Genomic DNA, 15,480 nt, shown 5'->3' with positions numbered 1-15,480 from the left:
TGTAAGAAATATTTAAGAATCTGTCTTCCCTGAATGATGTGGACGTTTATGGCAAATTTGGTCCATTAAATGTGTTACATCACACAAACATGTCATTAATTCTATGAAACATTTAGTTTGTTGAATAAATCTTTAAGCCTCTTTCAGTTAACAAATAACCACAATTGCTTGTTCTACTTGACTGATATTAATGTCATTGTCATTCACTTAGTCAACAAATATTTTCTCAATCTTAAGTCTGTTAGCATGTAGATTGCCTTCATGTTTCAGTGATTCTCCTGTTCTCACCATGAAAGTAAGTCAGCATATATACATTGTTTGAAGCTGCTGAAATAGACAACGTATTTTGCTCAATACAGGACCCGCACTTGTGAGAAGTAGCCAGTTACGGTTTCGTAGTTTCAACTCAGGGGTGGGGTTGGGAAAGGAGTGTGCTGTTCTTTTAGCCATTTCTATATTTGTAACTGTACTGAACTGGAGAGGAAAAAACCAAATGCAATTACTCTCTGTGAATTTAGCATGGGAATTTTTTTTAGTCGTGCATGCCAACTACCAAACAAACATAATGCAAAAAATTATTCTGTCTATGAAGTGCTGGTTGGGGTGGGGTGGGGAATAGAAACAATAATGGTAGAATGATATGCGAGAAGGTAAATAAATCAGCTGAGGATCTCACTCCAATTAATTCAGAACCCTTTATGTACCATAATTCCTATGATACAAATGTATGAATTGAATAGCGATGGAATATAATGACAGTTACATAGGTTTCTGTGAGTTATTCGGGTTTGTTTAGCTTTATGGGCCTTACGTGTTGGCAATATTAATGAGTGTGTATAAACCCAGCGGTTGTGATGTGTTACAGCAATCAGCCACCAGGGGCCTTTTTATAGTGGTATCAAGCACTGGGGCATCATGATGCAGACATGTGGCATGATATCCCTCTTGGTCACATTACCCTGACACTGGGCTACCAGACCACCAGGGCAGTCTGAGAAAATAGTAGTCTTGTAATATATATATATATATATATATATATATATATATATATATATATATATATATATATATATATATATATATGCACACACACACACACACATACATACACCTCCTGAAATGGAAAATAATTTAACGAAAGGAAAATAAATATTTTGCCTTATCATTTCCCATTATTAATTTTATGTCTTGTTTCCCATTATTAATTTTATGTCTTGGCCTGTGCACTTTATATATAGGGACTAATACTGATTTTAATTTTAATGATAAAAATACATTTGATAATTGTGATAAGGTAATTGTGAGAAGACAGTAGATATACAATCTAGGACGGAAACAGAAGTCAAATAAAATAATTTCTTTTGATTCAATTATTTCCCTATTTGAAGAAATGAATTGTGGATGCTTAGAATTATGACAATGTGTGGCCTAACAGTATGGTCTTATGTACATGCAAGTAATAAAAGAAATACTGTATGATGTTAAATGTTTTATTAATTTTGTTTATTTCACACAGAAACGTTAAAGACCACAACATCTGAATACAAAATGAATTTGAAATCATGCAATGAAAAAGACAAAGTCATTTTTTCATTTCTTTCCTTAATACTTATTACAAGGCCTCTTAACATGTGAAACAAGTCTTTATTTAAATGCAAAAACTCAAGCACCAAAAATGCAACTTCTTAGTATTTAAATTTTAATTATAGTTACAACGAAATTAATGGTGTTTACAAATCACAATATAACTTATACACTCGTCAGAAGCTGTCCAGGTGTGTAAATTCCTGAAAAACATTTGGGACACAATGGGGTCAATGGAGGTGGGAGACTGGTAAAAAGATTTTGAAAAGCAGGACATCTTTTATGTACAGCATCTTACCTATCTGAAAACATTATTAAAGCATATACTGAATAAAATGGTAGCAAATTATGAAGAATGCAGTACAACTTGTCATTCATTTAAATCACTGTTGTAGACCTAAAGGACAGACATGGTAGGCATTTGTAGGCTGGGGAAAAGCCTTTCAGTGTCCAGGGAAGCCAAATAATTGTGGCTGTGACAAAAACCAATTCTAAATATTTCTAATGGTAAAATTGGAGTACAGCTTCTGCATTTATTGGGTATACATTTTTTAAAGCTTAATTCCTCAAGTATTCATTTGCAAACACTCAGTGTAACTCTTACTACATTACTGTGTAGAGATTTAAAGTCTATAAAGCAATTAAAAGCCAAATACTGTATCCTTACTGAAAAGAAAATTTACACTTACAAGGAATGTACTTCAGTAATTTTCATCTGCAGCCACATATTTTGTTTGCAGTGGTACATTGTACCATTATTTAAAAAGTTCAGGTGAAACACTTAACATGTATACTGTACTCTTACATTATATAACTGTACAATTTGCAATTGCAAATGACTTGCAGTCACAATTAGAAACTTTCAATGACAATGTTTGGACTGAATACAGAAAATATATACATTTCAAAACATGTTAAACTAGGTAAGTAAATTATGAAACAACAGTGTACATGTTTTATACACAATGGATTTTTGTTACCAAAAGAACAATTTTTCTGGGAAATTCATCAGACTAAATTTTCACCACAAAACATTGGTCATTTGGATGTCGTTTTTCTAGAAAATCAATAAATGAAATTTATGGTATCCAAAAGTGGTTTACTGTTGCAAAGGCAACATTCTATCATGCATGTACATATTGTTCACATTGTTACTTGACAGGAGGAACACATCCACTACCCACCGTTTCGTGCCCATAGGCAACTACTTTCTACCCAGATAGCCACCAAAATATTTTATGTGAATACTCTTTGGACAACAATTATTGCCCATGGTTTGATGCCAGTTCATGTTTCATATATTTATGAACATATATACATATTTAGTGCTTTTTCCAATTACTGACACAAGTACAAAATATAAAGCATGCACACATGATAATCTAATTATTTAAATAGTGGAGCTCCCCCACCAAGATTCATTCAATTTTAGCTTATTTACTACATGTTCCATATTTTTAAGCTTTGCGTTTAGGGCTGTTCCATTTGAACATACATAGTACCCAGGGAAGGCAGTTTTAAAAAATATATGTACATTGATTTTACAGATTTCATATTTAAATGATAAGAAAATTCTATGCTGCATCAATGGGTGAGTATCCCACTTTGAAAGTGCCTTCCTGGGTCCCATGTATGATTTAATGGAATAGCAATTAATCTGGCTGCCATCATTTAAGTTTAATCAGCAATCAGAAGTAATCTGTAATATGCTTTTTACATTTCTTTTATGTTTTCAAACCAAGCTGAAATAATAAGCAACATCTTAACCATTACTCAATAACACAATCATGTATAATACAGTTGGAGCAGATGCCTTTGCTAAACAAGAAAGGTAAACAATAATGAAAAGTGGAGCTCTATTAATTGCTCTTGCAACAGAGCAAAATTTTGACATGAGTAAACCAGTACTGCTTTTTAAGAGTAAAATCATGGAAACAGCAGAAAGTGTGGTCAGAAATGTACATCCCTTTCAGTATTACTGTATACTGAGTTAGCAAGACAAATAACATGTTTACTAATAATTGGTGATTCTTGATAATTTGTGCTGTTGGAGACTGATGAATTTTGCTTGTGCTCTGACAGACGAGGCAGAAGTTGCATTCTCTGTGTAAATCTGCAATCTGTAGCAGGTACATGGATTTCAGTGAAGCATAACCTTGTTCTTCTCAATCATGAGAATGACATTCATCACTGGATCTGAAAGATAAACCTACAATATTTAATGACAAATAATGCACTTAGCAGCTAGAAGGAATCATTAATCCATAAGCAACTTTCACTGTATTACTTGCAATAGTTCCAAGACAGATAAATACATTTTCAAAGAATTCGTGAACTTGAAAGTTTTAGCACATGTTTATCCACTAGGGTCCATATTTGGAGGGTCTTTTATACGTAGGGGTAATTTTACAATTAATACTATGGACAACATAAGTATGTCACAAACAGTTTCACCTCCTATAAAGAAAAGGAAAGTTAAATACGATAGTGACACAGATCTCTAATTACCAATGAATAATCTAAAGCAAGATATTACTCTTCGTTACAGCTTGTACTAAGTATAACTACAGTAGAGCTGAGTAGCCAGTATCGTTTCATTATTTACAATATAACTTTTCAAAATTGAAACTGATGAAAATGAAAGTTTCTTGTAATAAATATTACTTATTTATTGTCAATTTCATATAACATCCATATATTAAATGTGATAATACCTGTCAAATTACTATGTGACGTTTTATGTTATTTTTCTTTGCTCATGCTAATAACCTGTGTAATTGGGATGCAGTGGTCACACCACAGCCTTCATTAACATATTTGCATTAATGAGCCACATGTAAACATTTGCACATGAACTATATTACACTAGTGAAGAGTGGCCAGTGGTCTAAAGCGTTCTCCATTACGGATCACTGCCATCTCACCTCTGTCTGCGTGGGTTCGAGTCTCGGATTCAGCCAATGTGGGTATGTGAGAAAGCTTGTCAGTAGCTTCTCGTGGGTCGGTGGTTCTTTCTACGGGTTTTCCCTGGATCTTCCTCCACCATTAATACTGGCCACCATGTATAGCCTATCGTGTGCTGAAAAATGGCGTTAAACCCTACAACAACAACAACAACAAGACTAGTGAAGAGTTCTTTTTGCTTTAAAGGAAAATATTGGGTGAGATAAATAATATACGTTGGGGTTTGTACTCCCCCATGTAACCCCTTGACTGCGATTTACATGTCTTGGTTAAAACCATAGCATAGATTTTATATGTATTTCCCAGAAAGGAGGACTGGACAGGTGAAAATAATGAGAACGAAGTAAGAATTATTTTATTTAGCAAACAGAAAATGAATTTCTTTTTTTTTCTGAATTTCTATGAAGGAATGAATCAATTTAAAAGATTTTTTCCATATCATTCTAGAATAGCTTTCCTTTTAAAAATATCATAATATATTTAAAAAGGTTATGGCAATTAACATTGAAGTGGAAGTGTTACTATTAGGAATTGTTATGTTAATATATTTAGGTGTGGATCTCATCAAGAAAAGGAAAAACATTTTTTGCTGTAGCATAATTGCAGCAACTTTTTTCTTCACTTTTGGAAACATTTTGGTGAAATCTCTAACAGTTATAGAGCTTAGTGAACTGCATCAATGTTTGTTGAAAAATCAATTTTATGCTGCCAAATAATAATATAAACATCATGAAATAAATATATCACTCTTTAAATGACTAGCAAACAATTCATACAGTGACAATAGTATTAATATTTGTACATAAGAGCATGGAAGCATTATGGAAGTTTCACTTACATTTAGCTATGCAACTCAATCAACAGTTTGTTATTCATAAATACTTATATCTACCATATTTACCATACATGTTGAGACACCATAAATTAATTCTGAATGTACATTTTTGTGCACTGTATGTTCTGGGACACATTGTTTCTTTTCCAGTCTTAAGTTGTAGGCACGTTTTAAATCATTTGAAAATTACATGTCGGAAAATGCACTCCAACTTAAAGTTTTATTTAATAAATTATAAAACTGTACTTTTGTTTAATCCATTGCAGCATCATCTCAACAACCCAACCCTTCTCCTGCACATATATGATCCATTCCTTCAATGCATGAATATCTTTTTAGTTTTGTCATACAGTGAAAATGTATTGTTGGAGACAACACATCTAATTTAGCGGAAACTGCATGGACTAAAGTCATTTTATTTAAGATCTTCACCAGTCATGCTAATTCTCACACTTTCAGCCACCATTTTATTGACAGTCCATCCAGGAATGAGATCAGACCACACTGGAATTTTATCCATGTTAATGATCATATTGTCTGCAAAATCATCTACTCTTCTGGGCTTCATGAATTCATCAAATGATTTTATTTTCTCCAAATCATCTAGGTGACCCTGGATCATCGATGTCCATGCATGAAGTACTATATTATGTCACTTTAAGAATTGTTTCATTATTTCAATTTATGTCCAAAATTTCTGTGAAAACTGGTCAAATAGAAGCAAAGTAGTTTCCTTATGTGGGCCGACTCTGTGTGTGTGTGTGTGTGTGTGTGTGTATGGATGCATATATATATATATATATATATATATATATATATATATATATATATATATATATATATATATATATATATATATATATATCAGAACACTTAAAAGAATCCAAAATCGGCTTGGTTTGAAAAAAATAACCTTTATATTGATATCCTTTAAAAAATAATCGGCTTAAAAGTATCCAAAGTTGGCTTCCAAGGTCAGCTTGCTTTGCAACAAAAAAATCACCTTTGTCTTCAATATTCTGCTGGCAAAATTATGATTTGATTTGAATTTTTTAAAACAAGTTTTCAGTCATATCGCTACAATGTCTGCAATGTGGCAGTTTATAGTGATGTCTAACACTGGGGCATCATGCCGCAGACATGTAGCATGATGTCCCACCCAGTCACATTATTCTGACACCAGGCCGACCAGTCCTAACACTAACCTCTTAATGCTGAGCGCCAAGCGAGGCAGGAACTGGATATAATACAATCTTGGTTATTTTGCACATAACACTGTCTCATGGGTGAATGGCACATGCCTTCAAGCAATTATTCATGTCTCTGCTGCATATTTGGAGTGTGTGGATACATTTTCTTTAATGCTCATGATGGAAAAAAGAGAGGAATAAGTGATAATAATACAATGTTAATTGATAACAATACAATGTTAATTTCGTTCATTTTATTATCAAATAAGTGTTATGTTTATCAATTTTAATGCAACATGGGGGTACAAATTAAACACAAATTTATTTCATTTTTTTAAGTCTTGGAACATATGACCTAGGTGTAAAAAAAGTTTCACCATAAGTTCTAGTACATGAAAAAATTTGTGTCCAATATATACAGTTATTATTAATAGGCAAGTAGCACTAATGTATAGTAATAATGATAGACAATGAAGCCTCTGCACTAACAATAATGTATATGTTCAAAATAGATCATCCATTTATTAGAACCACCACAATTTTCTCTCTAAAATGCTGCGAAATGTAGTAGATTGTTCATATGTTAGTTTAATTATCTGATTATATAATACAGAGAAAAAAGTATCTCATAAATATATACCTTGAAATGAAGCAACGTTGAACACTGATAAACTGAACTAATTTATTTCAGCAGCTTAAACTATAAAAATTGATGTTAAAAAAGTAAACTAAATCATGCTATTGAGACAAATGATGCCTCCAACTTGCACAATCTAAATTCAGATCAAAACTTCCTTTAACTGCATTCAAATACATGAAATTGGAGTATTATCCATACAACTGAACCGGAATGATTGCAGTGAAAGTGTGTACGTGCTCAAGAAACAAAAATCTTAACATCCAAATCAACATTTCGTCGGGGGGCCCCTGAGTGGCCGAGCGTTTCTAAAGCACTCTCTGTTACAGATCACTGCCATCTCACCTCTGTCTGCGTGGGTTCAAGTCTCAGATTCGGCCAATGTGGGTATGTGAGAAAGTTTGCCAGTAGCTTCTCGAGGGTCGGTGGTTCTTTCCGGGGATTTTCCGGGTTCTTCCTCCACCATTAATACTGGCCGCCATGTATAGCCTATCATGTGCTGAAAAATGGCGTTAAACCCTACAACAACAACGTCAACAACATTTGTCATTCTGATTAACTTACCCAAAAAATCTAATGTAATCTGGTAACGCAGCATTTCCCTTTACCTTTGCTGATGTAATCCTTCTGGAATTGCCCACTGCCTTTATTGGATCACTGTACAAATGAAATAAAAAGAAACATTTTGCATTAGATGTCTGAACACCTTGTATACCGCTGATGGAAACAAAAAGGAATCAAAACATACCCATCTTACATAATTTATTTCGCCAACAGAAAGCAGAGGTCACATTTAATTGCATAAAGGGGTACCAAGTCTATTTGTAACTATCAGAAAATCTAGGTGATTAATATTTACATCTGAGTTAACATTAAGTCAGTACTCAGAATTTAGTCCCTACCTTTCTTAACGTATACCCCCCTCCTGCTGGCTCAAGAGTGTAATCATATTGCTTGTTTATTGACTGGTGTGTGTGTGTGTGACTTGGATTTCTAACGTAGCTTTAACAATTTTTTAGTCATATCGCTACAATGTCTGCAGTGTTGCAGTTTAAAGTGATGTCTAGCACTGGGGCATCATGACACAGACATGTAACATGATGTCCCACCCAGTCACATTATCCTGACACCAGGCATACCAGTCCTAACATTAACCTCCTAATGCTGAGCGCCAAGCGAGGCAGCTGTTAGTACCAGTTTTGTAAATCTTTGGTATGACTCGGCTGGGGATCGAACACACGACCTCCCGCATCCGAGGCGGACGCTCTAACCACTAGGCCACCAATGCGGTTTGTTTACTGACTGGAAGGCATTTTAGTTACTCTTTGTAACAGTGTCGCTTTAGTACAGTTGTCTAAGTTAGAAGCTGTGCACAGTCAGGGATAAAACATCTTTTTGAATCAAAGCTGTGTTGCTACATGAAGTTTTATCACAATACTTTGTGCTTTGATTTCATCTGGGACTTGTTCCAATATTATCTATTTCTAAGCTTTCTGGACATAGGACGAAAGAGTTCTTTGTCTCTGGTAGAATTAACACATGATATATTTTCTTGACTGGCAATTGTAGATTATTTGTTAGATGTTAATATTTTGGGATACATCATACAAAGTTGTTTTTCAGTTTGGCCAGTGCCTGTGAACTCTCTCTCTCTCTCTGTACTTATTACCTACAATGTGAAGTTGCTTTCACTCCGAACTTTAGGGAAAGGTTTGCTCTACTTGTGATACAGAGACTATCAATATACTAGAACAGCAGTAGTTAAAAGCAATAGCGGTTTATAAACATTCAAACTCATCAGCTTACCCATCATGTAAAGCTGAGTATTAAATGATACTAAATCATCACTACGAATATCCCACCCAATAAAGATTAAAATTAATACTGCACATAATAATACAATACGTGTGCAATAACTTATATTTACATGCGAACAATTCAAAGTGAAATATCTAAAACATAATGGAATTAATGTGTTTAATCTAGAAAAAATATTAATTGCTGCTCACAGAAGGTGAAACCATTCAGTGTATTGAAGGAATCACAAAAATATTGCCCATTTTTCATGTTAATGTTAAAAATAATACATAATTCAAAATGCCGATCCATAGCTTAAGGAACGGAAAATGTACCATTTTTTATGACAACTTAAAATGTTTCCACTCTATTACAAAATAAATAATATTTCCCTTTCACACATTAATGTATAGCATATATGTTATGAGATGTGGCAGACAACTTTAGATAGCGTTTTATGTCTCATGCAGAATATGGGATAGTCAGTCACACCCATACTTCTAGTATGGATGCTTATACGAATCATCTATGATATATCAAATGGAAAATATACCTTTGTAGCATCACATTTCTCAGCTTGTCCTTAGCCGCTGACTCATCTACACACCTTTATCAGAGGAATGGTCATGTGAATATCTTTTCGACTATCAGGTGACAAGGCCCATTTGTAAAAGTCCATATAATTACCAAAATCAGCCGAAATATACACTAATCTGCAAACAAAGTTAACAAAAAAAAAGAGAAAAAAGTTACAATGAAGAATTATATTTCAAGCACAAATGAACTATAACGACATTATGGTCAGCTGTTAAAACATTTCATCGATCCAACAACTTTACCCATGAACAGTTACGCTGGCAATAATAATATTCTGATAATGATGTTAAGGGTTGTCCATAAAGCACGTATGCAAACAATTGGTGATTTTTTACCCCCTTTCCCATTAGTCATTGCAAATCATACATTTTGTATCCACCCTTGTGTAAATACATTGCTGAGTCACCACACCCTTTCCAAGAATAGATGGGACAATTGAATTTTAAAAGATGAAGTTATTAGTAGTCATTAAAAATAAGCAGTGGTTTAAATTAATACCATGTAAAACAAACTTTGAAAATGAAAGTAGGAAAGTATTAACATTAACTATAATAGTGATACAAAGGTTGAATTTTACAGAAATCGTAACCAATGCTTTTCTACAGCAAATGTAAATATTTATCTCTAATAATAGTTTTAAACAAGTGACAGCAGCTAATATTTAGTTGACCTTAACTTCAATAGTCAAATATCAGACAGTGACTAAATTTTTTATATCAACTTTGGAAAATTGGAATATTATCAGCCTTATCATCATTTGGAATGACTGGACCTCAAAATTTTATCATCAGCTTCGATATCATCAAAATCATGAACCATAACAGTTCTTTTCTCAGGTGACAATTTTTGTAAGGTGTGTGCAATCATGTGACATTTCATGATGGCTTAGGATGAGTAATTAATTTAAGACACGCTTCTGAATCTCACTTTTATAAAAGTGAAGGACAATAGGTGTCAAAAAGGCAATCAATGTGTCTATCCAAGTACAATACTGTCCCAGTCTGGCAAGGTATGGCTTCACAAATTCGCATGAGGCACCAGGGTCTGGAATGCATAATATGTCGGCATCATGATATAAAATAACTGGTTATGCCAGAAAATGAAGAGGAAAAAATGTCTTCTGCAAAGTGCACCATGTGCAATAAAACTACAACATATCACACTTCATAATTTTAAGCAGATATAGACTCTGACTGACATGGCATATCAGCCACTTTGCATCCAACTCATCTGCTAGTCATGTTTCTGACTTGACTAGTCTTCATAAACATCACAGTTATCAAAGAATATTGACCCTATCGCTGCAGGACATACTTAGCAGTTACCCTGCCACATACACAGGCTAATGCTTTTTGAATTTTTTTCAACACCTCCCACCTCCACTCAATGAATACATACTTTATGCTCGACCTATTAGTGTCACAGAAAAAATAAAGTGACAGAATGAACTAATCATGTCACTATCACAAAATTTACCAGTACATACATTATATAATATACAGGTGACCGCCCCGGTGGCCTAGTGGTTAGAGCGTCCGCCTCGGATGTGGAAGGTCGTGGATTCAAACCACAACTGAGTCATACCAAAGACTTCAAAAAATGGTAATAACAGCTGCCTTGCTTGGTGCTCAGTATCAAGAGGTTATTGTTAGGACTGGTCAGCCTGGTGTCAGGATAATGTGACTGGGTCGAAGATGATGCTGCATGTCCGGGGAATGATAAACCAGTGCTAGAAATCACTATAAGCTGCCACTGCAGACATTATAGTGATATGACTTAAATTGTTTTAAAGCTATGTTAAAAATCTAAATCACATACTATAATATACAGGCAAATGTACATTTATATGGACATGTTATTCGTAAAACTCGAACAGTACTGGTTGTTATTGTTACCAGATATGGATATGCACTGACAAAGTTATCATTCAACTTAATGCATCTGTTGAACAGACTTCTGATGTTAATGATCAGCTGACTGTAAAATATCAATATGATTACCATCAAGGTTGTAAAATGTTTGTTTTAGGAGATTTTTGGATGGATTTTGGTACGCATAGGATATGGGAAGATATGGACCAGTATATAGACACAGCAAAGTCTTTACAACTACTAAGGTAACATACATCTGAGTGATGAACCTGCATAATGTATATTTATCATTTAAGCAGACCAAAAATGTCTTAAAACTTGTGTAGTTATGTCGCAAAATTTATGAGACTCATTCAATTCAGTTTTTGATTTAAACTGATTCAAAATTCGAATTATTTCTTTCCTTTTGTTTCGATTTTGTTATCTACTATACATGAATGCTTTGATATTTCAGGTCATAAAGTCTGCAATCAGCAAATAAGTTAATAAAAACAATGACCCTCAAGATATAATTTAAGTCTGTTGTTGTTTGTATTAAAATGAATTTATTTTCCACTATAAATCAGATGGCTGTGGGAAACAAACGATAAACAGACGTTATGTACAGTCCTAGTTGTGAAAGGGGAGTTACTCTGATATTGCAGTAAGACCAGCAACACAACAATAATCTGTATTAATGTTGGAAATTTAATGTATCATTGTGTTGCACAAAGTGTAATCAACTTGAAAAATGGATGCTACTTCTATGGCACTCATTATGCCACCTGTGCCCTACAGCAACATAAACTTATAAGAAAGAATTAAAGAAATGCATTTGTAAATAACCACCCACGATGACTGGAGTTGCTCTGTGATTGTTGCTGAGAATGAACAATCAATATGAGGGTGAAAGTACATATCAACCTAAGACTGTTTGAACAACAACCGGTGTTCCAATGAAAAGTAATAAATCGTGTACAATGCAGCTTTCAAGTCAATGCCTGTTAAATGCGAAAGCCACCAAAAAACGACATTAACATGCGTCACATTTTGATTCTTATTTGCTACCATAGCTTCGATTTCCTAGTTCTTGACCATCACAGTAATCATATGGTCTAACTCTTGTATAACATTATCAGACAACAAATAGGCAAAACATTTTGTTAAAGTGATAGAAATTTTAAGAAGATATTGATTCTATCTGAGAACACAGGTTAAGGATATTATTTTGAAACAGCAGTATTCATGGGTTTACTTATCAAATAGTGTACGCGTCAGCAATCTTGACATTTTCCCAAAATAAACTGGTGATTTAGAACTAGTAACCTATGGTCATGTGGTATATATAAGTACACAATATGTGGTGCAATAGATGAAATAAATATCGAAAAGTTCAAATATCGAGATACCACAGAACCAGTATCATCGGAAGCTAGGCCACATCATATTGTTTTCTCCACAGGGGCTCGTATCGTTACTTACAACTGACCTGTCATACATGTACTATTATACGATATTTATATTGTCCAAATATCAAAAATGGGGAGGCAAGGGTCAGAGGAAACTCGGACTAATGTACTATATAATAGCTACAATATAGCACATGTATGACAGGACCATTGTAAACAACGATCCGAGCCCCTGTGGGTTTTTCAATGATTTTTTAATAACGGTAATAAACTTAGAAGTGTCTTAATCGGAAAGAAATGTAATTGCCAGTACCCAAATAAAATGTAACTTATTTCTTAGTAACGCTGTCAGTATACATACTACCACGAGTCCTGCCGTGCAGATAAAATAATGCGATCTTATTACTAAACCACGAAAACCGATAACGGTCATAAATGGGTATGAGGCGTACTGTTTCGTTTAATTTCAGTTCTAATTTAAAAACGTGTCTATTGAAAAATATAAACGTACAAAGAATTCATAGATACGGTCATAATAATAATAATAATAATAATAATAATAATAAAACTAAAACTACTAGCGAAATAACCTTGCAATTCAACAAATCCACGAAAATTGATGACGCCACCAATGGCGGTCTAATTTCAAATAGTACCTAAAAAATTGTAATAGTAAACAAAATAAAATGCAATTACCAGCTCTGAAATGAAACGTACAATGAATTATTAGTAACGGTTAAAGTATATACACTACCGGTCTGATAACATAATACTAAATTGCTAGCATTACAAGTCTCCACGTCAATGCTATTTTCTAAAAACCACAATGTCCAATGAAAACCATCGTTTCAACAAAGTCATTTGCATATTTGCATAAATGAATATTTAATGACTGGTAGGATGTCTCCATTATCCCAAGTGTTACTACCGGAAAACCGTAACCCTAACCCTGTCACAAGAACACAGTTTTCTCACAAATGACTCAACTGATTTTCATCAGCTTATATCACTGGATTCATCTCCTCAATATGCATTTTTACACTATAAATTCTCTACTTGATTATTTCGATTCAAGTCTCTCTGCTTTTACCCCAGTACATAGTTGTTTTTTAAAAAAATATCAAAAAAGGTGCAAAATACTCTTTATTTTGTCAATGAAAACCTATCAGTGAGTACTTATCTTCTATGCGCGGCATACTTCACAGCCTTCTGGTTATATCAAGGATTAAATAAAAATGACTTCTCTGTTACAACATTTTCTATATGTCAAACCCTAAGTACATTGTTGAGTTCATCGTGTATACACACTTTCCAGACACTTGCACTCATCTCCTGTATTCATATCATCATTATTCCCAATGTTAGAAAAAATACATTGGAAAGCATCCTTATGATTACCAGGGCCCAAATTTATGGAATAGTCTGCCTCTTCAACTTAATCATAATGTACCTGCAACACAATTCAAGAAAGCTCAGAAAACTTACCTTTTCTGCAGTGAATCGACTTGTGCTATTTTTCACCTGTATTCTTTTTTTAATGCATTTTTGTCACAGTATGTGGTATTTTCCATTGATACATTTATCCAGACTAAAAAAATACTTGGATTTCAATTATTATTATTAGTAGTAGTAGTACATGTGCATACTAGTTACCTCTGTCTGTGTAGGTTTGAATCTCGGATTCAGCCAATGTGGGTATGAGAGAAAGCTTGCAGTAGTTTTTTCTTGGGTTAGTGGCTCTTTCCAGGGTTTTGCATTGTATGTGTCCTTTACATGTTACACTGTTATCATATTTTGTGTACAATGTCATTTTTGGTGTTTAACAAGCTCTTAAAAGAACTAATTGGCATCTTGTTTATGTTAAATTTATATTTAGATTAAAAGAGATTTTTATTATTGGAAGATGATTTATGCATCCTTTCAAAACCTCTTCTCTGCTTAACCACTAATGTCATTATTAGAACAATGGTAGCTCACCATTTAGTGTATTACGTGTTTTGAAGGAAAGATGTAAGCCTTCTTCTTTAAGTCAATGCAAACACTGATGGGACTGAACTTTGGCCGCATGTGTCCCAGTTAAATATTAATGTTTTACGCAGATGCTGTAAGAAATATTTAAGAATCTGTCTTCCCTGAATGATGTGGACGTTTATGGCAAATTTGGTCCATTAAATGTGTTACATCACACAAACATGTCATTAATTCTATGAAACATTTAGTTTGTTGAATAAATCTTTAAGCCTCTTTCAGTTAACAAATAACCACAATTGCTTGTTCTACTTGACTGATATTAATGTCATTGTCATTCACTTAGTCAACAAATATTTTCTCAATCTTAAGTCTGTTAGCATGTAGATTGCCTTCATGTTTCAGTGATTCTCCTGTTCTCACCATGAAAGTAAGTCAGCATATATACATTGTTTGAAGCTGCTGAAATAGACAACGTATTTTGCTCAATACAGGACCCGCACTTGTGAGAAGTAGCCAGTTACGGTTTCGTAGTTTCAACTCAGGGGTGGGGTTGGGAAAGGAGTGTGCTGTTCTTTTAGCCATTTCTATATTTGTAACTGTACTGAACTGGAGAGGAAAAAACCAAATGCAATTACTCTCTGTGAAT

The 15,480-nt window shown here is 33.9% G+C and overlaps 1 long non-coding RNA gene across 2 annotated transcripts; it reads right to left on the bottom strand.

The window, feature by feature from the left end:
- Positions 1–1,476: 1,476 nt before the first annotated feature.
- LOC149782301 (uncharacterized) lies at positions 1,477–13,685 on the bottom strand. Of its 2 annotated transcripts, XR_016414309.1 has the most exons (4): positions 13,618–13,685; positions 9,561–9,720; positions 7,775–7,867; positions 1,477–3,780 (listed from the first exon to the last, which is right to left on the bottom strand). It is a non-coding gene; the product is annotated as an uncharacterized LOC149782301 (long non-coding RNA). The 2 variants fall into 2 exon arrangements; XR_016414308.1 differs by lacking the exon at positions 13,618–13,685 and having other exon boundaries at positions 9,561–11,752.
- Between the last annotated feature and the right edge of the window lie 1,795 nt (positions 13,686–15,480).

Source organism: Sinohyriopsis cumingii, chromosome 15 (genome assembly GCF_028554795.1).
Source record: "Sinohyriopsis cumingii isolate HCF-2022 chromosome 15, ASM2855479v2, whole genome shotgun sequence".
Lineage (NCBI taxonomy): Eukaryota > Metazoa > Mollusca > Bivalvia > Unionida > Unionidae > Sinohyriopsis > Sinohyriopsis cumingii.
This window is presented reverse-complemented; position numbering and strand designations above follow the sequence as displayed.